The following is a 27,987-nucleotide window of genomic DNA, read 5'->3' on the forward strand; positions in this document are numbered from 1 at the left end:
CCACAGACTGCATAATCTATACTCTGAAGGAATTTCTCACAGGGCCAGAGGTGGGGTGGAATAGCAAGGTGGTAGCCTCTAAGCAGGGTCTTCATGGATTATCTTCCTACAAGATATGAAAGTAGCAGGCTAAGAGAGGGCATGAAAAAGCAAGAGACCAAACTGGCAGCTTCAGTCTGTGTTGTTTTATTTTGTTTCATTTGATTTTTACTGAGACAGGGTTTGCTCATGTAGCACAAACTGGCCTCAAACTCCTGTGCTCAAGACATCCTCCTGTCTCCACCTCTGGAGTAGCTGAGGCTGCATGTACATGTCACTGCACCCTATTCAATCCCTTTTCAGTTAATATTAATCCACTCTAGCTCCTCTGTGGTCTGATCATCACTAAGATTTCTCTTCTGAACACTATTTTATTGGGGATTTAACTTCCAACACGTGGTTTGGTGGGACACTTTCCAACCATTACAACCCTAGCCTAAATGGAGAACATGGAGTGTGCAGAGTCCCTGGGCTGGAAGTCACCTGGCTCAAAAGTTATATGACCCTAGAGACCCAAGGGCTAGGGCAATATTATTTTAAGATGTATTATATTTGTTTATGCTCTGGAACATTTGTTTAATGATGCAAAGATGTGTTGCATTCAAAGATGTGTTTAACTCTGTGAAGCTGTGTTACTGTGCCTGTCTAAAACACCGGATGGTCTAATAAAGAGCTGAATGGCCAATAGCGAGGCAGGAGAAAGGATAGGAGGGGCTGGCAGGCAGAGAGGAGAAATGGGAGGAAGAGAAGAAGTAGCAAGAACAGAAGAGGAGGAAGTGAGGGGCCAGCCACACAGCCACACAGCCACACAGCCACACAGCCACACAGCCAGCCACGGAGTAAGAGTGAAAGTAAGATTACAGAAGTAAGAAAAGGAAAAAGCCCAGAGGCAAAAGGTATAAGGGATAATTTAAAGTTAAGGAAAGCTGTCTAGAAACAAGCCAAGCTAAGGCCGGGCATTTATAATTAAGAATAAACCTCTGTGTGTTGTTTGGGAGTTGGGTGGTGGGCCCCCAAAGGACCAAAAGAGAAAAAAACAACCAACAGTGCCAGGGAGGCTTTTCTAACACTTGCCATGTCATGACCATCACCGTCCGCCTAGGCACCTTCACCCAGGCGCTGTGCTGTGGTGCCACAGTCCTGGTTGTGACTGGCATGACCCACAGAATGGAAATCACCAATTTCAACAGCCCAACTGCTACAGCAGCTTTCTTGAACATCTTTGGCTTGCTTGCTGTATCTCTCACCTTGGCAGTATGGATTGTGGCTTTCATCTACATTCAGATGCCAGGTCCAGTTCTAAGCACATTTCCTGTATAAGTCCATTTAAGCCTCGAGCAGCATTCCCCCCCCCCCAAGTGCCAACAATATTACAAAAGAGAAAACACTGAACGATTGATTTGCTAGTGACAACAGCCGGGAAGACAAAGTTATAGTGTCCCCTAAGCTGCTGAAGCCACTCCAGGCCACGGGCAGGGTCACCATAGGTGAAAAAACAGTAGTAATCCAATCTTTTAGAATCATGAATCAGGATGTCTGTCTAGGAATATTGCTCATCTGGTAGAGACCTGGCCTTGCGTGCATAAAGCTGGGTTGAAGCCCCAGGACAGAAAACAATATAATAAACTACAATCAAAAGGAGTTGTCACACAAGGCCTCTATTGATTGAATGATGATAATAAACAGTATAATCCACAGCATCTGTCTGGACAGTGTTTGAATTTGCTGCATAAATCCTCATTCAAGTAAAGAAACGCTAACTAGGTACAAAATAAAACATTGTTCGTTCTCTCTCTCTCTCTCTCTCTCTCTCTCTCTCTCTCTCTCTTTCTCTCTCTTCCTCCCTCTCTCCCTCCCTCCCTCTCTCTCTCCCTCCTTCTCACCTTCCTTTATTCTTCCCTGGCTCCCTCATGTTTTGTTTGTTTGTTTGTTTGTTTACTTTTTAAGATAGGGTCTCCCTCTGTAGCCTAGGCTGACCTGGAATCTGGAACTCACCATATAGCCAAGGCTAGCTTCAGGTTCTCTGTCATGTTCTTGCCTCAGCCTTACAAACGCTGGGACTACAGGTGAGAACCATCAGGCCCTTCCCCTTCCCACTGAGCTCTCGTTAAGAACTACAGGCTAATTGAGAAAACATACTTTGCTAGCTGAGAGGCACAGGCAAAGGCATATTTGGGGTCAGCTTGCTTGTCCCATTTTCCAAAATGCAATATTTTAATTTGTGTCTATAATTGTTTTGCCTGCATATACATCTGTGCCTCTATCCAAGGAGGCCAAAAAAGGGAGGCTGGTTCCCTGGAATTATAGTCAGTTGTGAGCTGTCATGTGGATGTTGTGAATTGAACCCAGGTCCTCTGCAAGAGCAGCCAGTGCTCTTAACCACTGAGCTATCTCTCTAGCACCTCCAAAATATTCCTCCAAAATATTAAGGTTTCCGGCATCAAGAGTTATTTTAGAACCTGATCCAATTCTTCCCTTCCACTCTGTTTTTAAACCAAAGAAGCTTCATTTGATTTGTTGGTAAGAAAAATGTTTAGCGTTCACATATTTTGTGATACATTGGTGTTTAAAAATTAATTAGCGTAAGAGATTAATTACAAATCCCTTGAACTAAATGAACCCTAATTATGATGAGAGCTGAATGTAACCACTTCATTAGCAGGTGAGCAAGACAGTCATGGCCACAGAGCAGGCAGTGAAGAGGATACACACTTCCCAGAAACCCGAAGGCTAGTGGTCAGTGTCTAGCCGGAGGATGTTGTCACCATGCCTACCAATCTCATGGAGCCCAGGGAAACTGAGTGCCACATTCTCTCCATAAGCATAGCTTTGAGACGTTTCTCAGAACTCAGATGAAGACATCACCTCACCAGACTTGGTGAGCTTCAGTGTATTTGTTGAATGCATACTCACTGACAGCTTTCACCTTCAAAGATACCTCAGTCTGTTTAATCTTCACTAGGAAGCATGACTCTTGCCTGACGATCTAGCCCCAGCCTTCTTGTTCCCTCAAATAGACAAGCTTAAGGACACAGAGGGAAGAAGAAGGCAGGAGCTAGACCATTAGAGAAGTCGGTCTTGTTTCTGGATGTGTCATAATTTCCCTTAGCTATTATCATCACTATCTCAATAATTCTTTTGTGGATTAAATGGATTTTTTTTTACTACTCTCAGATGTGTGGTGATATTGTGTTCCCCAATATATTGTGCACCCCAATAAACTTATCTGTGGTCAGAGAACAGAACAGCCACTAAATATAGAGGCCAGAAAATGGTGGCACACACCTTTAATCCTAGCATTCTGGAAGCAGAGATCCATCTGGATCTCTGAGTTCAAAGCCACACTGGAAACAAGCCAGGTATGGTGACTCATGCCTTTAATCCCAGGAAGTGATGGCAGGAAGCAGAAAGGTATATAAGGCATGAGGACCAGAAACTAGGCTGGTTAAGCTTTTAGGCTTTTAGCAGCAGTTCAGCTGAGATCCATTCTGGATGAGGACACAGAGGCTTCCAGTTTGAGGAAACAGGATCAGCTGAGGAACTGTCGAGGTGAGGTGGCTGTGGCTGGTTCTGTCTCTCTGATCTTTCATCATTCACCCCAATACCTGGCTCTGAGTTTGTTTTTATTAATAAGACCTTTTAAAATTCGTGCTACACAATTGTGTGTATTGGAGCCCTAAGCCTCCGTGTGGTGGCACTTGATGATGAAACCTGAGGAGGCAATTATGTTTAGATGAGATCATAAGGGTGAAGTAAGTTCCCATCGTGGGATTAGTGTCCTCTTAAGGAAAGGGAGAGGGATCAGGTAGATCAGCCCCCAGTTCTGAAGGCACTTTGACCTTGTCTTTCCCTGCCTTCAGAAATAAGAAATATATTCCTGTTACTTAAGCATCCAGCCCACGGTCTTTGTTATGGCATCCTTAGCTTACTGATACACTCTGCAGACATTAGGATCAAATATTCTGTGCCCAGCTCTGGCACCCATCCACACAGACCAGCAGGACAGAATCAGAGCATTGGCACCTCTCTTGCTTCCATTTCAATATATATATATACTTTTTTTAAAGAAATGCATGATGAGTGGGGGCATTGATTTTGTGGGTTTGGGATCAAACTCGGGGACATATGCATCTAGTCGGGCATTTTCCCACTGAACTACTACCATCAAACCCACTCCAAGGCTCTTAGCTGAAGAGTGGTATACATCTATCACCACAATCGGGTTTAGAACATTTCATCACCCCAGGAAGAGTCCCACACGCCCTTATGCATCTTTCACTTCCTTCCAGCTACCAGCCCATAGCAATCCCCAGTCCACCTTTTCTCTGTAAATTAGCCAGTTCAAACATTTCACAGTAATCGATCAGACACTATATGGCCTTCACGGTCATCTTCTTTTGGTCAGCAAGGTGTCTTTATGGTTCATTTGTATTGCAACGTGGGCCGGTCCTTTCTTCCTTTCCATAGCTAATTAGTATTCCACTGCATGGACAGGTGTAGAAATTCCTGATTTGTTCCTTTGTTTCCCTCTTAGTGTCTCCAGTTTGTCCTTTTCAATGAATCTAACCTCCTGGTCGAGGCTTATCAGTCCTTGGATGTCTCGTCTAGCGGGTGACGCCTTCCTCCCACCCTGTTGCGCCTCTGGCAGAGTTAGGGGACCGCTGCTTGCTTGTTCTGACGGCCCGCACCTTCCTATCTGACTGGAGCGTTCTTCCCTCCGACTCAGCACAACGCATTCCTCCATGTCCTTCTCTCCTCTCGTTTCTCACTCTTCCGTGCTTGGTGGATCCAATGGCCGTTCTGCCAGGGCACACGTCACTTGAGTTTTCATGAACTCCTTAAATCCCCAAGCTAAGTTTTCTCCCTGTCTAACTTCAAGATCTGCTATGGAGCTTGGAATGAAAGCCAAATAGATGGTCAGATGCAGGAAAAAGTCTAATATTCTAGACATTTCCGATAGCCCACAAAATAAGAAATAATTGGAAGAACTTCATCTCAGCACATATGTGAAAATGGGTTACTAAACACCAGGCTTGTCTAGGATACACAAAACAAACAAACATAAAACCCAAACTACCATAAAACAAAACAAAACAAAACAAAACAAAAACCACAGCTATTTTATTGCCAGTTTTAATTTACTAAATATTCACTGACCACTCTATTTTGCTTTCACATCATAACTCAATTATCTCAGTAAATAACTGGTTTAAAAGAAAAAAATTGCTTTTGAATTTCCAGGCAAAGCTCCTTCCACCCAAACTCAGTAAACTCTGATCATGTAATCCTTGGAACCAAGGCATATAGATTCTGGCACCAAAGGAATATGTGGCTACATATTAAACCTAAGGAGCCAAAACAGAGCTTGTCCTTAGGAAGCCACAGCTGATCCTTGGCCTCCCGACCAGTGTTCTTAACTCATTCTGATACTGAAGTTAATTCCATGGCTTGTGCTTAATGGCATTGGTGGAATTAAAAAGAAACCTTGCTTCTGCAGACTTCACACTCTCTTTAACGTGTCTCAGTAGTATTGGGATGCCCTTTTGGAATTCTGAATGGATGACTGGATTGTGAAAGTTTATGGCTTTGACCAACAGGCTCATGGGATATGTGAGGGTCAAACAGAGCCCATCTTCTATATTCCAAAAGCACATAAGGAGCCCGGGTAAAGGGGACATCCCAAATACCAGGATCGAGTGAAATTTCATGAAACCTATCTAAGTATTTTTCCTCTTTTTTTCTTGTGCCTACCCCCAACCCACTTTGAGACAAGATCATATATGTAGTCTGGTTTACACTCAAAATGTGACTATCCTCCTTCTTCAGCCTCTTGAGTTCTGGGGTTACAAGTGTACACCACCACACCACGTCTCAAGATCTTATATGAAGTCTAATTTGGGCTCAACTCCTATCTCAGCTTTCTGAGTTCTAGGGTACAGGTGTGCACCACCACACCAGGTACTTGCCTCAATTCTGCTTCCTGGAAAATTACTTGACTTAGCTAGTTAGATCTTAGAGTTCAAGTTCTGATTAAGAAAACACGATGTATTTCAACATTACTCTCATGGTGGAATGTGACGTCTGGTCCTGATTTGAGGGCTCTAGGAAGTAGCTAAGATGATTACCAAGTTCACCTAACTGGGCAGGGCATGAGCCCCAATGTCAGCCTCCCCAGCAGTGCATGGCTGCAGAGATGTCTGGTCAGCCTTTGCTGCCTTCCTGCTGATGTTGTTGCTTTTCTCTAGAACTTCCTAGAAGTCACATCCCATGCAGTCCCCTTTGAACAACTGCCAAGAATGGAGCCAACCCTCAGCTCTCTCGAACGCTTCCGCTGGGCGAGCCTGTGGAGAGTGAAGTCTCATGGGCAGCGAAAAGATAGAGTTTCTGTAGAGAGCTTTCTTTTTCAGAGTCTTAACCAAAAGGGCAGCTTGCTTGTGGTCAAATGATTTCTACCTACCTGTGAGCCATCTAGGCTACTGCAAAATTCTAGACTCTTCTTGTCAAAATCTGAAAACTGTTTCCCACAAACTGTACCACAAGCAAAGACTGTTCACAGGAATAATTCCAGTGAGGACACAGAACCTTATTTTCATATAGAAAACTGTGCTAGATTAAGAAACCCATAGTCAGGGAGCTGGGACATCTATAAATGTTCTTCAGACTTGTGACCAATTTTAAATGTGATGGCATGGGATGGGACTTTGAGAAGTCAGAGAGGGAAACGCACATAAGGAAGACCAATGATGCTGAGCAGAAAGTGCTCCATCTGGGGACACAGGACTTGCAGTTCATGCCCTTCCCACCTGCATGAGATTTGTGATCCTCTCAGCTTCTCCACTGAGCCCACAGAAGGGCCATGTGCTGTGGGATGTTCTGTATGTCAAATGTGTTGCTCTGATTGGTTAAAATAAATAAAGTGCTGATTGGCCAGTAGCCAGGTAGGAAGGATAGGGTAGGTGGGACAAGGAGGAGGAGAATGCTGGGAAGTAAAGGCTGGGGCAGAGAGACACTGCCAGCTGCTGCCATGACAAGAAAGATGTAAGGTACTGGTAAGCCACGAGCCATGTGGCAAAGTATAGATTAATAGAAATGGGTTAATTTGAGACAGAAGAAACAGATAACAAAAAGCCTGCCACAGCCATACAGTTTATAAGTAATATAATTGTCTGAGTGGTTATTTTATACATGGGGTTGTGGGACCGCGGGGGCTTGGTGGCACCTGGAGAGATCTCCAACTACAGCTATGACCTAGGAGCAAAGGCCGCTTTCCAAAATTAAGAAAATCACCGTAAGATTCATGACCAGGCTTCCATAGACGACCCCTTAAAAACCTAATGGAGCCTTCAAGAGAGATGCGACCCCTCGGTGATTTTTGCTTGAATAAAATGCAATACCCTTCGGAAGAAAAATAATGAAATCCAGAATTCTCAAATGTGGCATCTGTGGTGTTTCTGTGACGTTGGACAGTTTTTACAAACGTCGGCAAGAACGACACAGGAAAACGCCATCGATGATAAGAACGGAGCAGGATGTCCAACAGCAGCAGACTGAATGACAGCTTCATTTTGGAATTCGATGACAGGGACGACAAGAGAATTCAAAACATGCTAACCCATCTACGGAGCGTGTAGATAGATAACGACGATGTGAAGACTGTAATTCAAAGAACAGAACCCACAGAGGTCCTGGAGATGAAAGAATAATATCCGAAAAGCGAATGCATTGAACAAGATTGACATGTGTTGGACGGGACAGGTTTATCAGTTTGAGAGGCGTGTCAACCCCCATTGTGACCGAAGCAGGGAGAACAGACAGGAATGTGACTGAAGAGAGCATTAGCGACCTCTGGGACAGCATCCAATGACCAGCATGCATGGAAGTGGAGTCTCCAAGCAGAGAAAAAAGGGGGAAAATGGCTAAAATATTCCACCTTTAAGAAATAACAAGAAAACAAAAGTTCTCAAGCCACAGACTCAGGAATCCTCAGTAGAATAGATATAAAGAAAAATACATTTAGTAACAACGTAAGGCTTAAAATTCATGCGGAGGGGAAAGGGGCACCATATGTGCAGGAAAACTGTGATAAAAATTAATCTGGTCATCAGAGATAGCGGACACAAGCAGACACACAGTGAAAGTGATGGGAAAAAATAGGCTACCTACCATTTAAGTCCAATGGGCACATCATATTAAAATTAAGGCCAAGTAAAAATGAAAATAGGCCAAGCGGTGGTGGCGCACGCCTTTACTCCCAGCACTCGGGAGGCAGAGGCAGGCGGATCTCTGTGAGTTCGAGGCCAGCCTGGGCTACAGAGAGAGTTCCAGGAAAGGCACAAAGCTACAAAGAGAAACCTTTCTTGAAAAAAAAAGAAAGAGAGAGAGAGAGAGAGAGAGAGAGAGAGAGAGAGAGAGAGAGAGAGATGAGTAACTGAGAAAATGTGTCCCCAGTAGACAGAAAATGCATAAGAAAGTTCCCTAACTAAGGTGGATTGATGTCACATTTTTTTTCTTTTTTTTTTTTCCAAAAGATTTACCCTCTAATTTGTATGGTCTGTGGGCACACGCCTGTGAGTGCAGCTGCCTGCATGTGCTGGGAAAGAAAGTTAGATGCCCTGGACCTGGAGTTGCCTGGATGTGGGTGCTGGGATCCAAACTCAGGTCCTCTAGAAGAGCATTGCACAGGTACCTACCCACTGAGTCAACTCCCCTGCCCAGAGATCCGAATCTTACTTTAAAATATCTATTTATTTTAATTTGAAGTGTATGAATGTTTATCTACCAGTTTGTATATGTGCCACATGCATGCAGTGCCATTGGAGGCTACCAAAGGATGTTAGATCCCTCAGAACTGGATTCACAGACAGTTGTGAGCTGCCATGTGGGCGCTGGGAACTGAACTTGGGTCTTTGGCAAGAGCAAGAAGCACTCTTAACTCCTGAGTCATCTCTCCAGCCCCGAGATCTGAATTTTCAGGAAGACACGAGGAACAGAAGATATAGCAAGTACGTGATTAAAGGCAAAACATGACTCTTCTCCACGAGCTATTTCATAGATGAAATAACTCACCAGTAGACTGCTTAGGCGAAAATCAAGTACTGAGGAATTTCCATATTGAAGGAATAAAAACATTCACAAGGACTGGATATCTTGTTAATGTAAATACTCTACGGTGATACTGTATTGGCTCTGTTCGTTATCACCATCAAAGGAGCTGGCTGAAGAGATTTCCGCACTATAGCCCCACATCAATCTGCAGTCACAGCAATGAAGAATGCCATTTAGAAACTGCCATCAGATTTACTCAACCAACAAAAGCCAAACCAACAAAACAAAACAAAAATTTTTCCATCAAGGAAATTGCCGGTAAAAACAGTTTCCCTTGTAAATGTGATTTAAAATGACAATAGCCAACAACCTTTAAGGAAAAAGTATTACCATTATTCAGACTTTTACAAAGAAGGGGGAATCATTCCTAATGTCTTGAGACCTGTGCATCGCTGTGGATATTGTTCTGTGTAAATAAAGTTCTTATTGGCCAGTGGCCAGGCAGGAAGTATAGGCGGGACAAGCAGAGAAGAGAATTCTGGGAGGTGAAAGGCTGGAGAGAGATTCTGCCAGCCTTGATGATGACAAGGAAGATGTAAGGCAATGGTAAGCACGAGCCACGTGGCAAAGTATAGATTAATAGAAATGGGTTAATTTAAGATAGAAGAAGTAGATAACAAGAAGCCTGCCACGGCCATACAGTTTGTAAGCAATGTAAGTTTCTGTGTGTTTACTTGGTTGGGTCTGAACGTCTATGGGCCTGGCGGGTGAGAGAGATTTGTCCTGACTCTGGGCCAGGCAGGAAAACTCTAACTACAGTGCATGTTGTGCTATGTATCTGGAATTCAGTCTTTAGTATTCCATCACATGGATTTTTTGACAATTTGCAGATGATATTCCCCGTTTCACACAAAGCCTTTTGTAACCCTGGATGTCAGGTTGGTATTTGTAAATATTCAAGACTATAATGTTCAGGCCATAGGATAGAGGTGCATGCCCAATTTTATAAGCTAAACTGAGCTGTAGTTTGGTTGTGTTCTGATAAAAACTCACAACACTTGTCTGGTTTTAGTTTTCTTGTCTATACAAGGAAGGATTAAGGAGATGTTATCTCTAAGAGCTTTCCATTATCACATTCTATAATTGTATCACTAATATCTATTCTAGTATCTTCATTAGCTTTATTTGAAAATAATATCAAATTTGCAAAATATTACACAAACAAAAATAATGCACATCTCCAAATGCCCTTTACCTGGGTTTAGCTTTGCTAATATTTATCCCCTTTTCTCTGCCATTCGTGCTGTCTTTAAACAGACGTGGCCACACTAACCCACTTAACAGAACACATTTCCTCATCTATTTGATGGTAAGCTACACACAACTCAGTTCTTGATCCCTAAATCCTTCAGAGTGCATTTCATGAGAATAGAGGTGTATTCTGGGGCCAGCAAGATGGTTCAGCAGGGAAAGATGATTGCCTTCCAGCCTGGAAACTTGATTTTATTCCCTAGGACCCAGAGAGTGGAAGGAAAGAACTGAGTCCTTCATGTTGTCCTCTATTCTCTGCTTGCACGTGTGTGTGTGTGGCATGTTTGAGCACACACACACACACACACACACACACACACACACACACACACCAAATAAACAAATAATTGTAATTTAAAAAGAATAGAGATGTATTCTTACCTCATCACAGGACAATCATCAACTCTGTAAGTTTATGTAAATATAAAATTGTAATCTAATTGACAGTCCATACCCAGTGTTTTCTAGTCTGTCAGCTCTTCAGTGCAGGATCTGCCTGAGGATCATCGATGGCAGTGGATTGTGATGTGTCTTCATCTTCTATGAATTTGGAAATTCTCACAGAGTGTCTGGTATTTTTGTAATATCAACATTACCAAAAGACCCTCCTTCACAGGAAATTCCTTAGTTGACAAGTGCTGAGGTGACCAGTGGGTCCTATCACGTGCAGCTCCCAAGTGCACTTCTGAACCTAACCCTGCTGTGCTAAATAATAAGACATGCTGAATATCTTGTTTCATCCCCTGATGCCTTTTGGAACCTTTTTGTCCAAGTGCTCTGATACCTGTCGCTCCAACAAACAAAAGAATTAAATTACAATATCAGTGTCAATGACCCAAGTTTATCAGCTTGCTTTGTATTGTTTGCTACCAGCCATGTTTGCCCTTCTGTCCTTACCAGAAAGAAATTTTATTTTTTTTTAATTGTTCATATTTATTTATTTTAGTTTATAGTTATGAGTGTTTTTCATGTATGTATGTACGTACATACACCGGGTGTCTTGTGCCCTCAGAATTCAGAAGGGTGCATTGGACCCCCTGACCTGGAATTAAAGAATGACTATGAGCTACTATTTGGATGCTGGGATCCGAACCTAGGCCCTCTGCAAGAGTAGCAACTGCTCTTAATCGTTGAGCAATTTTTCCAGCCCCCCAGGAATTAATTCTATGGTCAGGTATTATAAACTTCTTGGCTCATTCTGCTCCATTATAACAATGTGGTTGAATTCCAGTAGTCGTGACTGAACCCAACTCCACAAATGGTCCTCCTCCGTGAAGCCCCGCCCAAGGAGTCTGAGAAACCCCCTACTCCACCCCCCCCCCCATTGCACCCCCCCCCCACACACACACACACTGTTCTGCAGTCTCCTACATTAAACTCAAAGCCACACTTCTAAGGAGCAGCTAATTCGTGTGTCTCAGCTGCTGTCCCCTGCGTGGGTTTACTCTGCTGCTCTGAAAAGGGGCTACCTCACACTGGCCAGTCTGTTCCTAAACCCTCAAAATTGTCCCCTACACAGCCTCCCTAGTTAGCTCTTGAGTTTGCCTCAGGCTTTCCTTAGGAGGTGAGAAAGCAGTCCCAGAGGAAGCTAGCTCATCTTTCTACAAAACAACAAACTGCAAAATATCTGCATGTACAGCAACATCTTTTCTGCTTCAGAATTGACGTCAGCTCCCTATCCCGCCTTTTTCTCATGGAATTAGACTTTCCCGTCTTGGCCCTGCCCACTTTGTCTGGGGATTATCAATTTCCCCTTTCCTAAAGGACAGTGCTCACTGTACCCCACGTGCTGGAGAATATCCTGACTCAAAAACAGTAGTTGCAACATTTCCCTACCCTGCTTCTCACCAAAGGCACTGTCACCCTTTATCACCCTTCACAAAAATCGCCAGGAAGTTCATATGCATGTGGTCCCCACTTCTTCATCTTCTCCTCTACCTCCTCTTGTGCATTTCCTTTTCCGAAGCCACGCCTCTGCAGGGGACACCTCCCTGAGGATGAGGATGTGGCTGGCTCCTATTATTACCCATCTCTATCACCATCTTTCAGTCCCATGTCTGTGCATGGCCGCCACACCTTGTCTGTTTACCGCACGCTCGCTGGTTTGGGTTCTGCTTCCTGGTGATTCCTAGTCCATCTTTTCCTGGCATTTCCTCCTCCACTTTCCTCTGTGCCCTCGGGACCCACTTTGGGGTGCCTTTCCCTCTCTTTGTGACTTTCTTTTCTTTGTCATACCATCCACTTCCTGCGGTTTTCTTTCACCCAGCCGTGGGTTACTTCTTTTCTGTGTGAGAGGATTTCTGCCTCAGGGTGAGCGGGCTTCTGATTCTAGTGGTGGGGGTGTTACACTAAGAGCTCTTGCCTTCTGCCGCAAGGGGTGGGCATCCTGCCAATTAGCAGGTAGAATCTGTCTGGAGATATTACCTTGGGAACTCAGTTTTAAAATATGACACATTATTTGCAATGACTATTCCTTATCATTGGAAGGGCTTTCTTATGGTACATTAATTTATGATTTCAGCATAGGCAAGCCTAGCGCACAGTCAACCTCGTGGCAGTTTGTTTTACTTTCAAACTTCCTGGCTTGAGACTTGAGAGTGAGGTCAAGCCAACCAGCGTGCAGATTCTTCGTGTGTGGTCCATCCTGCCTCTTGCCCCTAATTTTGTGGCTGCAAACACCTTAAAAGGAAAAAAAAAATAGCTTTCCTCAGGGCAAAATGAAGCAAACGGTAAAAGTACGCTGCATCTATGCTGTGTTTGATAAACGTACGTTTCTAGCCATTATCCCATGTGGGTCAGAGCGGTTCTCCATGGTGAGAAAGCTGGCAGAGGAAATAGGAAATTACCCAAGCACATGCATGAAAATGTCGAGAAACAGTGCCCTGTGAGAACGGATTGAGGTAAAAGGAGAGTAACCTACTTAACTCCTGTGCCAGCCAGAAATTTAACATCTGAAAGCCTCACTTGATGGTGATGGTGGTCACGATGATGATGATGATGTTGGTGATGATGATGATGATGATCAGCAAGATGGCTCAGTGGGTAAAGGTGATTGATGTCAAATCTAATGACTTGAGTTTCATCACCTGGACCCACGTGGCAGAGGGAGAGAACAGATTCTGATTCCTGAAAGTTGTCTTCTGATCTCCACAACTATACTTACCACATGCGTACAACTCCCATAAACAAACAAACAAACAAATAAATAAATGTAAAAATAAACAACAACAGAATATTAGGCTTTCTTTAATCAAGCACCGTCACTTTCTTACATTTATTCCATTTTTTTCTTTTCTAATTCTCCTCTCCTCTACTTAGGTTTTGTGGATACCTAGCACAAAATCTGGATAGGCAGGGTTTGTTTCCAGAGGTCATTTTCAGGTATGCATGTCAAAGGCCTTAAAAATAAAAAAAATTAAAAAAAAAAACATAAAATAAAGAAGGAATTGGGCGAGAGAGACGCTTTAGTAGATAAAAGGCTTGCTGTCGAGAGTGATGGCCTGAATTGGAATCCCCAACATCCACATAAAATCCAGGTATGGTACCATGCACTTGTAACCCCCAATGCGGGATACAGAGACAAGTCGATCCCTGAGGTTTCCTGGCTAGCCCACCCATATAAAACGGTGAGCTTCCAGAGGTTAAGAGCACTGGCTGCTCTTCCAGAGGTCCTGAGTTCAATTCCCAGCACCCACATGGTGGCTCACAACCATCTGTAATGAGATCTGGCGCCCTCTTCTGGCCTGCAGTCATACAAGCTGTATACATAATAAATAAATAAATCTTTAAAAAAAAAAATAAAACGGTGAGCTTCAGATCCAGGGAGAAACCCTGCCTCAAACAGTAAGGTAAAGAGTGCTAAAGGAGGAGGGGAGGATACCCAGATCAACCTTTGACTTCTGCAAGTGCATACATGGGTGCCTGAGTCAGGTTCCTATTGCTGTGAAGAGACACCACAACCATAGCAACTCTTATAAGAAAATATTTAACTGAGGTGGCAGTCTACAGTTTCAGAGGTTCAGTCCATTATCATCATGGCAGCTGGGAGTATGGCAGCATGCAGGCAGATTTGATGCTGGAGAGGGTGCTGAGAATTCTCACATCTCAACCTAAAGGCCACAGGAAGTGGACTGTCTTGGTGGGTGTAGCTTGAGCATATAAGAGACCTCAAAGTCCAACCTCACAGTGACACACTTCTTCCAACTAGGCCACCCTTTGTCTAACAAGGCCATACCTCCTAATAATGCCACTCCCTTGGTGGACCATTTTCTTTCAAACCACAATAATGGGCAACACACCTGTACCCCCATGTGAATCTACACACATGTAGTATATATAACACACAGACACACACACACACACACACACACACACACACACACACACACACACACACACAGAGCCTCATTCATACATGAAAAAACTGTGAAATGTAAGAAAGGTAGTGAGTGCCTTTGACTCACTAATCAACCACAGGAAACTCAACCCAAGGAAGTCATCACACATTGACACAAAGTTTCCATATTTTACACGTTTATTTCTAATTATCAAAGGGAAATCAAGGATGCATCCAGAATAATGATAGGACAACTCTGTAATCCCAGCACTTGGGAGGTTAAAGCAGGAGGGTCTGAGTTCATTGCAAACTTCACAACATGGCAAGTTTGAGATCAGTCGGGGCTGCATGAAACCACGTCTCAAAAGAGAAAATTGAGCAATTCAGTAGGTGGGTAAATAAATTTTGGTATGCATAGACAATAAGTATACATTTATTTAGAATGATGAACAAATATGCTTATCGTTTAATCCAGAACTTGGGCATCTCCGGGTTCCAGGAGGAAAACAAACAAACAAACAAAAAACAGAGCAGGATAAACATATGAGCTGATTCAGCAGCCAGCCTGGGAGTTAGAAAGGAGCTGTGAGTTTACATAATCTGGGGGTTCAGGTTTAAATAAGTGCAGAGAGGGGACAAAAACTGAGGTCCCCTGAAGGTAACTGGGTGGCCAACATACAGCCAGACTTCTTGCAGGATTGCAACCTCAGAGGGAGGAGACAGATCTGGAAGGGGTCCACTCACGGTGGTGACAAGAAACTGCCTTGGTTTAGTTTCTGGATAAAGATGTCTATTTTAAGAATTTGCAATCAAAGAACCTGAAATCATGTAAGCTTGGAGTCCAAATTATACTATCTCAACTCAAGAGAATCCCAAGGTAGGAAATTAGCAAAAAATAGTCTCCAAGCCAGAGGCCCCAGGCATTTAGCAGGGGGAAGAAAACCCAGAAGTCTGCCTTGGGAGACACTCCAGGGACTGCCCAGGCCAGCATCTAGGTCTCCTAAAATGAGTGTAGGATTCACAACTCAAGATCGCTTTCTTCTACTTCACAGGTCCCCCCAATGGCAAGATGCTTCCTTTTCCAAAAGTCTGAGAAGATTCCAATGTATTCTTCTCGAGTCCATCTTTACATTCTTTCTGCCAGCCAAGAAATCCGGTCGTTAAAGAATGAACTGGCAACAAGAGGATTATTCCTGAGTGGTGCTCCCTGGGTTCTTACAGAGTAACACTGAAATCAACCTTCAAATCCACTAACAGGGTTTTGTTTTGCTCTTTACATCTCCCTCCTGTGTCTTCTCTGTGATTGGCATTTTGAGATTTGCCCGTCACACCCATTTCTGCTGTGATGGCCCTCTCATGTGTTTTTAATCTCCCTCCTTAACCATTATCATCTCTTGACAAATTTCATGGCACTTGGGTTTGGTAACACAATTCAGGGCATCTGGGATCTTTGCAGTGTCCACTCCAACATCTCCCTGGCTTCATCGATGTTTCCCATTTCTCTTTAGTGTTTTGAAGGTGGCACATTTTTCCAGTATCAGAGCCTGCCCTGCTTTAACGTTTATTATAAAAGTAATATTTTTGACAATAATAATAGTGACAAAAATGCTATTGTTGTCAGGATGGGATACCACTAGTAGAATGTTCTCCTCAGGGTTCTTGCTGACTTCGGCTCCAATGGTGGTGTCAAACAGTTGAATGGAAACCTGATACTTTTGAAGATTTGGTACTGCTTTAGAAATACCCCTGACTAGGTACTTTTTGTTCTTTATCATGCTTTCGCTTTTGAGGTTTAGTTTTTAGCTTGGAGGGAGTATCCTTTTCATATGTCTTATGCGTGGGGGTTTAAAGTCTTGGAGATAATTCACCTAAAAGAAAAGAAAAGAAATAGAAGGAAAAGACTTAGGACAACCCTCAAGAGTCCTCAAACATTCGGGACAATGGATGTGTTTACCACTTTGTATTACTGTGAACAACAGCTGTCTGAACAATTTAAGAGAAGAAAGGTTTTATGTTGGCTACTGTTGAGAAGTTCCTGTCCATGGGTGGTTCGCTCCTTTCCTTTTAGGGCTGTTCAGGGCGGATATAGTATGGCAGAGGCCATAGTGCAGGGAAGCTACCAGGAGGCATCCAGGAGCAGGGAGAGAGACAGGAGGAGGTCAGGGATAAGACACACCCTTTCTTCAAAGTCTACCTCCTGTAGCCTACCTCTTCCAGTCTAGCCCTACCTCCTAAAAGCCATTCATTATGAACTCATCAATGAACGAAATTTGTGCCCTCATGGTCCAGTCGCCTCAGGGTATAGTACCACTAGCCAAGGGGCAAGCCTTCGACACAGGAGCCCTAGGGGCCATTGGAAGCTTAATTTACAATGTTGAGGGAAACTATAAAGAAAGTCTAGCTTTGATTAGAAAAGGGAAATCACACTGAAGCCCAAGAAATGACAAGGTAGACGAAAGCATAGATGAAATCTTTGCTTTCAACTTGAAGAATCAGGCATAGCTTTCAGGTACAGACCCAAGAGCTGACTTTGTTTTCGACTTTCAGAACACACAGTCTGTAGTAGGAATAAAACTGGGCATGTGAATTTATTGTATAGTCAGACTCTTCAACTTTAATTGACTTAATCATGGGGTGAACCTTGGAGACAGACTTGCCACTCTATTTCATGCCCGGTTTTGTCCTTTCCCTTAGGGAAAAAGATTTTCTATGATGTCTCCAATATTCTTTTTATGATGTAAATGTCTGCACATTGGAGTATTATGTGTGGAAAATACAAGGCAGCATTATGGATAGTAGTTTTTCTTTTCTTTTCATTCTTTGGAAGGGTCACTGAGGTATACATAGTAGGGATATCACTCCTGTATGTAGCCAGCTCCTAAAAATATTTAGCTATTATTTCCACACTAGAGAAAGTTTCTCTTTATAACAAAACAAACTCAAAGTAAACTCACATTGCCCCGAGTGACTGGCAGTTGTTCTCCGGTTCCACAAAGGGGCACCATTGAGTTTTGCAAGCTGCCCTTTTATAGGTAGAGAGGAAACCGTAGTGTGGACGATCATGATAAGTCAATGCTTTGGTTTCTCATAAATGAGCATTTCGTGTGTATTGCTTAAACAAGGCTAAGGGGGAAAGTTCTCATAGAGATGAGTGTGTGTATTTGATAAAGTCAACACTTCCAAAGTGTTGCCATCTGCTGAATGATGACAAGTGAGTCTGGATGTTTCAGAGGTAAACACTCGCTTTGAAAAAAATTTGAAATGCACATGGTGCAATCCTAGAAATGCTCTCTTAAGTTTTGCATTTATAAATCTAGAAGAGTCGTTCGGGTCATTAGATGACTTTTCGGTAATCCACAATCTCTGAAGTCCCATCAATTTGCAGTTCCTTCAAATGAAACACTTCGTACTGGGCTTAACTGGAGATCGCAAGATAGTGAGCAACCCCTGCATTCTGAGACTTATGTGAAGATAACCACCCAGGCTCTTTGGTATTGGGTATGAAGCAAGTACCTAGCTTATTGGTTTTATTTTAAAATTATTCTTTTGTTACCATGAAGGAATTTACAAATATATTTGAGTATTAATTTTTTCACCTATACCTTTTCTTCTTTGAGAATGTATCGTCTTTACTCTATGAAAGAGAACAATTTAGGGGCCAGTGAGGTGGCTCAGCAGGTGAAGTCGCTTGCCACCAAGTCTTACGACCTGAGTTGAATTTCCCAGAGCTCACATGGGGACAGAAGAGAACTGCCTCCCTCAAGTTATCCTCTGACCTCCACACATACACCATGACAAACACTCACGCTCCCACAAATAAACGAGCATATTAAAAATGTTAAGCAATTTTGAAAAGAAAGGGGGAAATGCTGTCTTTTTTTAAATTGTTTTTTCAAGACAGGATTTCTCTGTGTAGTTTCAGTGCCTGTCCTGGATCTCGCTCTGTAGACTACCTGGCTCTGCTTCCCGAGTGCTGGGATTAAAGGAGTGTGCCGCCACCGCCCGGTGGGAAATGCTGTCTTATACAAAACATACTTTCATCTGTTTTTGTTGCTTCAGAGGGGAAGACACATGTACTATCACAGTTTGCTCTAGCTTTCATTGCTTGATGGCAAACCACTCACCTGGAGATGGATACATTGGAGATACACGGCATATTTGCTAAGAGATGAAGTCACGTGAAAAGCTACTGTTCAGGGCAGTAGTGTTGTGGGCACAACAGTGTAGATGTTCCACAAGTCCTGAGTCTGTGATGTATAAACCAGAATCAGGAACTTCCATGACACATAGTGAGCCTAAGGCATAAGAAGGCAAGGCCAAAGTGAGACCCTACTGGTCAATAAGATCTTCAGTAAGCCGAGGTGGTAGCCAGTTATAGGAAGTAGAAAACAAAATCCACTATGGCTAGTTTAGGCAAGACATGGATTTTATAGAGAATCTTGAGAGACCCACAAAGACATCAAGAGAGCCAGACTGCCCATAGCACATCCTCACCACTGTCCCTGAAGATGTCCTCCTTGTCAGGCCTGCTCCACCGCTCACAGTGTGGCCTCCATGCTGTGTGCAGCTCAAACTGATGGTGGCATTCAGGCCTGGTCCCCAGAACTTACACTGTTGTTTTGTTTTGTTTTGTTTTTTGCTTCAAAGAGGCCTTACAGCTCTGCATCTTCTTTGCCCCAATCAGAGAAACAAAACAAAACAACAATAACTACAAACTCCCCACATTTTTGGTGTTCCCTCATGAAGTGAGATCCTGCGTGAGCATACTGGATTGGTGCAGTCCATGTGTCTGCTTCCGTGCTTCAAGTCTAGCTGGGAAACTTTGCTCTGAGTTTCACCTTAGGGAATGGGGCATTATAATGTGGAGGGCTCCCAGGCCAGAGGAAGGATCGTTAGGAGATAATGAGTGACCACAAATATGACAAAAGGCCTCTGCTGTCTGCCTACGAGGGTGAAGAGAAAACCATCTAAGTAAATAAAGTAAAAGCACCTTCGAGGAGTCAAGTTGTTAAAAGCTGATGGAAAGACCTCTGTTACAATTTTAGGGACCATTACTACTGCTGGAGACGTAACAGTAGTTATTATTTGCAAAGCCGAGGCTACTATAGACCTCATCCACTGGAGTCCATTTCCCGAACCTGAGGATGTGTTTGCTCTTCTTTTTCTCTATGTTCAGAAAATCTGGACAACCTCTGCCTAGATCATACGGCTGACATGGGTTCAAACTTAATTCCCCTCATTTCATATTCTACAGTCTTCATCATTTTTCATATTCTACAGTCTTCATCAGCATACGAGAACATTTCCCAGTGGAGCACAAGACACAAGACACATGGGACTCGGGACTCTCTGGTACACACGGGGCTCTGATAGGATGTGGCCCATTTATTCTATATCGTTCTTTCCCTGGAATTGTTTGGATGGAGGCGTTGTGCTGTGAGTGGAGTTATTAGCATTCAGGAGCCTTTCATTTTTTTTTTCCAGCATGAGGATTTTGAACATCTGTTACTGTCTTTCTAGAGGAACACTTGTATATTCCTCTAGGATCCACTCCTTTCCACCTGACTCATTGCCCCACAGACATTCCGTGAGATGAGATTCAGTCAGCGTGGGCTGTCTTCTACATCTTGCTTCTTTATATTCTCCTCTTGTTTTGGGTTCAAAGTTAAGTCTCCATTCCTCCTGAGAAGCCACTTTGGATTCTCCAAGTTTTGACAGATCTTACAGAAATATGAAATGTAGAGACATAAGAGGCTTCAGGAGACAGTCAATTCTCCTTTGCATCAAAGGCCTCTAGACTATCCTAGAAAGGACATTTGCCATCTGATACCTGCACCCAGGAAAAGGTCCATGCATGGCTATCCAAGACAACCTTTTCCAATAGTAAGTTCTTGAAAGTCTTTCCCTGTTGGTCTTGAAGAGTTCTTTGACTGTTAAGCTGTTTCAGTCCCCAAGTGCCATTGATTACAACAAGAGCGTCTGTGACCCATTTCCCCTTGAGAATGCCTTGGGCAATGAGACGATCATTGGCACAGCTGCAGAGTATCTAGCAAACAATAGCCCATGAAGAAATGCATATTGCTGCATTGAGTTCTGAGGCCAGAATAGCATGGGCCTCCAGCCACACTGCGTTGTTCTGAGTGCAGTAGAGTTGGTCCTTCAAGATGACCATGTGCATTTACCAACTAGCTCGTCTAATGGGTAGACAGAGGTGGGTGGGGGGGCAGGGGCTGTCTTTCAGGGACTTAGATGCTGACATGTTAGCACTTTTAAAGGATTAAGGCCACTTTTTAATAACCCCTTCTACTATTCCTCCCTGGAATGAATAACAAGCTCATCTGTCTTTGCAATGCTCTTCTCCTCTTTGGAGCTCAGGCTGCATGTCTTTCCGCAGCCCAGGACATTTGCTCCCATCGGCTGTAATCTGGAAACTCCTACCCGACGCTGCTTTGATATGACATTGACAGGCTTCTTCTGCACCCCAGTCATCTGAACCCAGAGATCAACTGCTTTGGCGTGGCCCCTCCTCCTGGCTGTTGAGGGCTGTGCTCTTCATTCTGAAAATGGTCCTCCTTATTGACAGCCAAGGACCAACAAAGCACCCCATAGCCCTGGCCTGTCTGGGCATCAAAGAGCTCTGTGCGGAATCGTACTGAATTCTTTACGTGGTGCTTTTCCCCTTTCATCTGCTTCTCTTTCTCTTCCCCATTTCTGTCCTTCTGCCCCTGTGCAATTACAGGGATCACACACTAGTCAGATTTCAGTCGCAGAGGCATGCCTTACTTTGAAGCCCAATACTCTTTGAAAATACCTAAGCCTGGACTGTCCCCGAATTCTCTCTGATTTATTTCAAGTCACCGTAGGGGTGTTCCATATGCTTTTTTAAAAAATTCCAAAGTGGAATTGATCCATTGGCAAAAAATTGGAAACTACAGAAGATTATTGCGTACGTGCGTGTGTGTGTGTGTGTGTGTGTGTGTGTGTGTGTGTGTTTGCACTACAACAGGGACACACCTTATATTGCTCTTTGAGTGAGGGGACTTTTGTGCTTAGCAGCCAAATAATATAAAGCATTCTAAAAATTCTTATTTATCAGTTTGCTCCCATAGATGCATATTTTATATATAACACAGTCGAATAATATTTTATTACTCTGGTTATGCATGCAGAAGTAGAATGGCTAACTAGGTCATCTGGTAGATGTCGTTTTAATTTTTGAGAACTCTCCGTAACAACTGCCACAATCATATTCCCATTAAGTGCACCAAGATTGCCAGGTCTCAGAAATCTCACCAACACTTGTAACTTCTTATCTTTTGGATAATAGCTGTTCTAAAAGACAGGAGGCATGTCTCACTGGAGAAACTGTAACACATCCCAAAGGAAACATACCTGAATATTTTTATGCCTCTAAGCTGATGTGTGAGTGCGATATTGAATGTAGTCTAGGTGATGGCTAATGTGTTGATCTCATCTTAGGTTAAAGCCTGGTTTTCTTGCGTTGATCATATAGACCCAATACTGTATGCAATATATCATTGTTCCCCATTCAGTATGAGCTTCTGTGTCAGAGACCACACAAAGACACTGACTTCAACAAATTTTAACAGTTTGCTTTTGCAGAAAATGTACAGCCTAGTTAGTTCAAGGTTAACAGGTTAACTATGCAGCCTCAACCCCCACCTTCCATTTTCCAATCATGGACCAGAAGGCAGGACAAAGGAGACACATGCTCATGATTCTATGGATGCTGTCAATGGACAATCCAGCTCTCACCTCAAAAGGAATAAGAGCTCCTTTATCCTGGAGCCGAATATAAGTGGTTGTGGTCCAGGAACCTGGATCCGAGTTACCACAAATAATATGTTCCGATGTGGAAACAATTTAATGGAATTTTTATTGTTATAGAACAGCCATAAATCAAGGCACTTTTCAAATGTATGTGTAGAAACATGCCCTTCAGCTTCAAGGTTGGTGAAAGAGCTGGCGGTCCGCATTCCAGAAGGTTTCACCTGATAGCCATAGGATGTTGGGTCAGACCCAGAAGCGGATCATGAGTGGCTATAAAGGGGCTCAAAGATAGCCCAAGATAAATTTGTCTCTGGATCTGCAACATTCCAACTCTCCTAAATCACAAAGTTCTTATCAATCAGGCTTACAGAATCTTTATCAAGGGCATGGCTTCCCCTCTCTTTCTAAGGAACACCGTTCAGCCTTTTTCCTCTCTGTTCACTTAGGGGAACACTGCAAGACCTTGCCGTGAAGGCAACTGGGAATATAGTCCTTAGAATTCCAGAAATTCTACAATTGCAACATTGAAACTAATTATTGACTCCGGTTTGGAGTTCCTTCTGCAAGGAGCCACTTAGCCCAATACCACTGAGACTGTTTTTTCTCTTTCCCACATTGTGCCTTATAGTAATTGGGAAAAAAAATGTTTTATTTGTCTTGTTGTTGTTGTTTTTTAGTTTTGAAGCTCAAGGTCAGGTTCACAGGAAGGATTCCATCTTCTGGACCAGTACCATGCCCCCTGGGCATTGCAGAACCTCCTCACTTCCACCTGCGTGAGACAAGCCAGGCGGTGTCTCTGTCTTTGCGTGTCTCCTGGCTGATTTTCACAGATCCCATTCCCTCTCTCAGAGTCAGACCTGTTGTGCAGAGCGCCATCAGCAACTGTCCCCCGCTCACATTTTCTTTTAATTCTTTCACCATGCAAAAAATTACTGTTAGCTTTTTTGTGCCATACAAAACAGGCAGCTGGCGTGGATTTGGTCCATATGTCATGGCTTGCTGTCCCCTGTTGCAGGCAGTGAGGCATTATCGTGGGTCCGTATGTTTTTCTGAACGGTAAGGAAGGAGAAATCACACCAGATGGCGGATATCAGGGAGCCCCAAGGAGCCCCTTGCTCCATCTGAGCAATGCCAGGGGCTTAGCTTGCTGTTCCTCACCGAGTCTGGGAGACAAAAATTATGCTAATCTGCCAAATGATTATTATTATAAGCAGGATCAAAGCTGAAGGATGCTCCACAGACATGTCCGGGCATTTTAAAATTGTTATAAACACCTGTCCGCTTCAACTTGCCTCTGTGGAGAATGTCCATGGCAGTCTAACAGCAAAGAAGACCTGTAACTTAGAAACGATTCCCGCTTCTAAATTAAAAAAAAAAAATACCGGTGGACCTCACCATCGTTCATTGCTCGTGACATCATTCCTTATGTGATTAATCTGTGAGTCTGTACTGGACACCTGCCAGCTACCCAGGAGGGTCCTAGACCGCGGGGACACATGTTAATAAAGCACCGTCGCTCCTGTCCAGCAGGGGGAGCTCGCGGATAGAGGCGGTAACACACCTATGTCTAAAGCATGGTCGGGGCTGAGAAGTATTGTGCAAAACTACAATAAAACACAGTTTAAAAAGAAACACTAAAAATTAGATCCTGTTTGAAGGGACTAGAACGGTGGTAAAATCTCCGACATGCATGGAGCGTGGGACGGACGGAGGAAGCCGCGTGTTAGAGAGTCACTAGGGCATCAGGCCACCAGGACGGGCCCAGCAGGCTAGGGAGAGCCCGGCTAAGGAGATCACCAGGAAATCAGAGGCCTTCGTTCATTATAGGACTTTGGGTTTCATTTCGAATGAGATGAAGCTTCTGGAAAGGTTTTGGGAGAGTTAGATCAGACTTAGGCTCTATGGGCCTGTTTCTAAGGGCCTGGCAGAGAACAGGGTAGGTCAAGGACAGCATCAGGGACAGTGGAGAGTTATGGCTGTGCAGACAGTTGCCAGGTACTGGACAGGGTGCTGAGAGAGGGAAAGTCACTGTTTGCTCCTGGCTCCACGGGCTAAGAGTAAGCCTGCCTTTAATTGTATGTATTTTCTGATCCCGGAGGATTTCGATGCTATTTAATTGTCTATTTGAGGGTAGGCGCTGGTGGCCCAGGCCTTTTACAGTGGAAAAAAAACACTAGCTAATTAAACTAGGATTTATTGTATGGCTTACTTTTATATCTCGAAATCTAGACAGGGCCTTGTTATTATCACTAATAAAGAGTCCTGGCTATAAATTAGGGTGACTTCACGACGCAGCAACTTCCTTTAATATTGAAGAGTTGACGGGATCTATTTAGAGCCGAGTTAGGTAGCACACTAATCTTTTAGCGGCCGCTTGCTTTCCAACGCTCCGCCGACGTCACCGGCTCGCCTCCGTGCAACAGGAATGCACACCAACAAACCGGACTGGACGCCCAACATTGCAAAGCCGCAAATCTAAGCTTGAGGTGAAGCCTCCGTCGGTTGCTGGGAATGACGGCTGAGTGGTGGAGCTCAGCTCTTAAAAGTAATACAATTAGAGTACTTTAGGAGCAGCACACTTGCCAATTGACTGCCTGGGGTGGAGATGGTTGGGTGGGGGTGGTTTAGCCGCAGAGTGTATAAGTTTATTATTTTGTCTCTGCGCGCGCGCACATACACACACACACACACACACACACACACACACACACACACAGCATGCACATACCATTTCTCTGACCCTTTTGGAGGTCTGTGTCAATACTAAGCTTGGATTTTTTTTTTCTCTCTCCAACATTTCCCAAATTCACTTGCTAGTTGATTTTTTTTTTATATTAGCTTCTTTTAAATATAAAGGGATGTTTTTATTACAGCAAATGAGTCCTCTTGCTGAAACTAATCTTTTATTTCCTCAGGGTTATAACTTTTAAAAATAAGAGCATTCAGATTTAAATTACTTTATAGTATAATTAATTTTCACATATACATACATATACTCATGCAACTATTATCCAGATAGAGAAATGATACATTTATAGAATCCCAAATAATTCCTTTTTTTTTTTTTTTTTTTTTTTTTTTGCATTTCAAGACAGGGTCTCACTGGGTAGTCCTGGCTGTCCTGTATCCTGAAACTAGCTCTGTAGACCAGGCAGACCTCAAACTCACAGAGATCCACCTGCCTCTGCCTCCCGAGTGCTGGGATTAAAGGCGTGCGCCACCACCGCCTGGCTGGTTTCCTCATTTTTACGCTTTATACAAATGGACTCTTGTCACACATATTACTCTGCATCTCACTTCTATACGTGACATTGTCTGTGTAAAATTCATGTGTGTGGTCACAGCAGTAGCAACAGTTCACTTTGCGTGACTACTTAGCAATATATTGTGGAACTACCCTATAGTTTACTTATCCCCTGATGGAATTCAGAGTCTCCAGCTTTGGGCTGTGGGTGACGCTGCCATGACCTTTCTCATACGTGTGCTTGGTGTCCAGAAGTATTTGTCATTGTTGAATTGCCACATCAGAAGGTCTGTGTGTGCTGATTGTGTGTGTGTGTGTGTGTCTGTCTGTCTGTCTGTCTCTTATTCTATGTCTCTCTTTGTTTCTCTGTGTGTGTGTCTCTCTCTGTGTATGTTTCTCTCTCTCTTTACAATATGATTCATAACAGTAGCAAAATTATAGTTATGAAGTAGCAACAAAATAATTTTATGGTTGGGGGTCACCACAACATGAGGAGCCATATTAAAGGGTCTCAGCGTTAGAAAGGTTGAGAAGCACTGACTTACACTGTATGGTCTGATGTAGGTGTTGACAGTACTTACTCATGGGCTAGAGCTCTAGACCACTCAAGCGATACTTGACTGCTCTTCCAGAGGAGCCAGGTTCGATCCCCGGCACCCACATGGCATTTCACAACCATCTGTAACTGGAGTGTCATGGGGTCTGACTCCCTCTCTGGCCTACACAGGCACTGTGTGAATAGTCAGGCTCTTAGAAAGCAGAGCAGGATTGGACGGTTGACCTGCATGGGGGAGGGGCAATCCAAACCTTTGTTACAGGGTGTAGAGGTTTAGATTTGCAAGATGAAAAGGTTGTAGAGATGATTTCTACAAAAACAAACACTATACAACACACTCCGAGTGTTTAAGATGGAAATAAAAACAGAAAAAGAGTATCCTTTAGAATTGGGAATCCTTTTACAATGAAGGCATATTACATCATCTCCTCCCTTCCCTTTCCTCCTCCTCACCTCTCCCGTGTCCTTCCCTCTCTCTCTCTCTCTCTCTCTCTCAAATTCATGACCTTCTCTCTCTCTCTCTCTCTCTCTCTCTCTCTCTCTCACACACACACACACACACACACACACACACACACACACGCACACAGAGTCCTTCAGTGTTGTCTGTAATGTATAGGATGTCAGGGCTAGCCACTTGGCACTGGATAACCAACTAGGGGTCTCATCCCTGGGAAGAATGAGTTCTCCGTTCCTGGCAGTTGCTGTAATTGTCTGTCTAGGGGTGGGGGCTCAGGGAGGTTCCCCCTTTCTACATTAGTTCGTCTATTAATAACTGTTATTTTTAAAAAAACAAAGAGCCAGAATAGCACCCCATAACTTCAGCTGACAAACAGTCCTCGCTTATTTTTTGGCAAACTGGTCTTAAAGAAATAAGATGTAGGAACTGTCTGCCAGATTCATGCATTTCAGAATGCTCAGGGATGGGGGCGTGCTACTCCATGGAAGTCGCTCTGGGGGAGGGCAAGATCCTTGAAGTTGAATAAACTTATATGATTATTTGTTCACAGATCGGAGATCATCATACCAGAAAGAATTTGTAAGTACCAAACAGTTATTTCCAAGCTCTCTATGTCTCCCTGAATAAAGCTATTCATAAATTCATAAAACTCATAAATAACCTTGCTGAAGCATGCAGCCAGGGACCTAGCAGCTTCCAGCTTGTCGATAGATGTGATTGAGTGTAAAGTCTCTTGGCAGCAGGCGTCATGGAGCTAAGGCAGCCCCTGAAGAGGTTACCTCACAGAGGATCAACTGACCACAGTTCCTAGCCGGGGCACCAGAGCCTTAGGAGCAAAGCCTCGGCTTTAGACAGACATCATACCTTCCCCAAAATGGTCATGAACTGAGGTAAGCCAGAGAGTATGGGAAGCATGTGATCTGCTGATGAATGGCAGGCTTTCCAGCCAAGAATATTATTGGATCTTTCTTGTCCTGAATTCAGCTTCCTAACTTGACCTTACTTGAAAATAGAATGGGCTATTTAGAAGTTGAGAGCCAGGATTTAGTGCCACGGAATTTGTGAGTTAGCTTTCGCCCCTACTGGGACCTCAAGCCACACGCTGCCTGCCCTTGACCCCGGACCCAGAATCTAACTTCAGAATGGAAGGTTGGAGAGCTTGCCTCCATCCTGCCTCTTCCTAACTAAACCCAGATAATAACTCT

Source organism: Onychomys torridus, chromosome 21, assembly GCF_903995425.1.
Source record: "Onychomys torridus chromosome 21, mOncTor1.1, whole genome shotgun sequence".
NCBI classification, from domain to species: domain Eukaryota; kingdom Metazoa; phylum Chordata; class Mammalia; order Rodentia; family Cricetidae; genus Onychomys; species Onychomys torridus.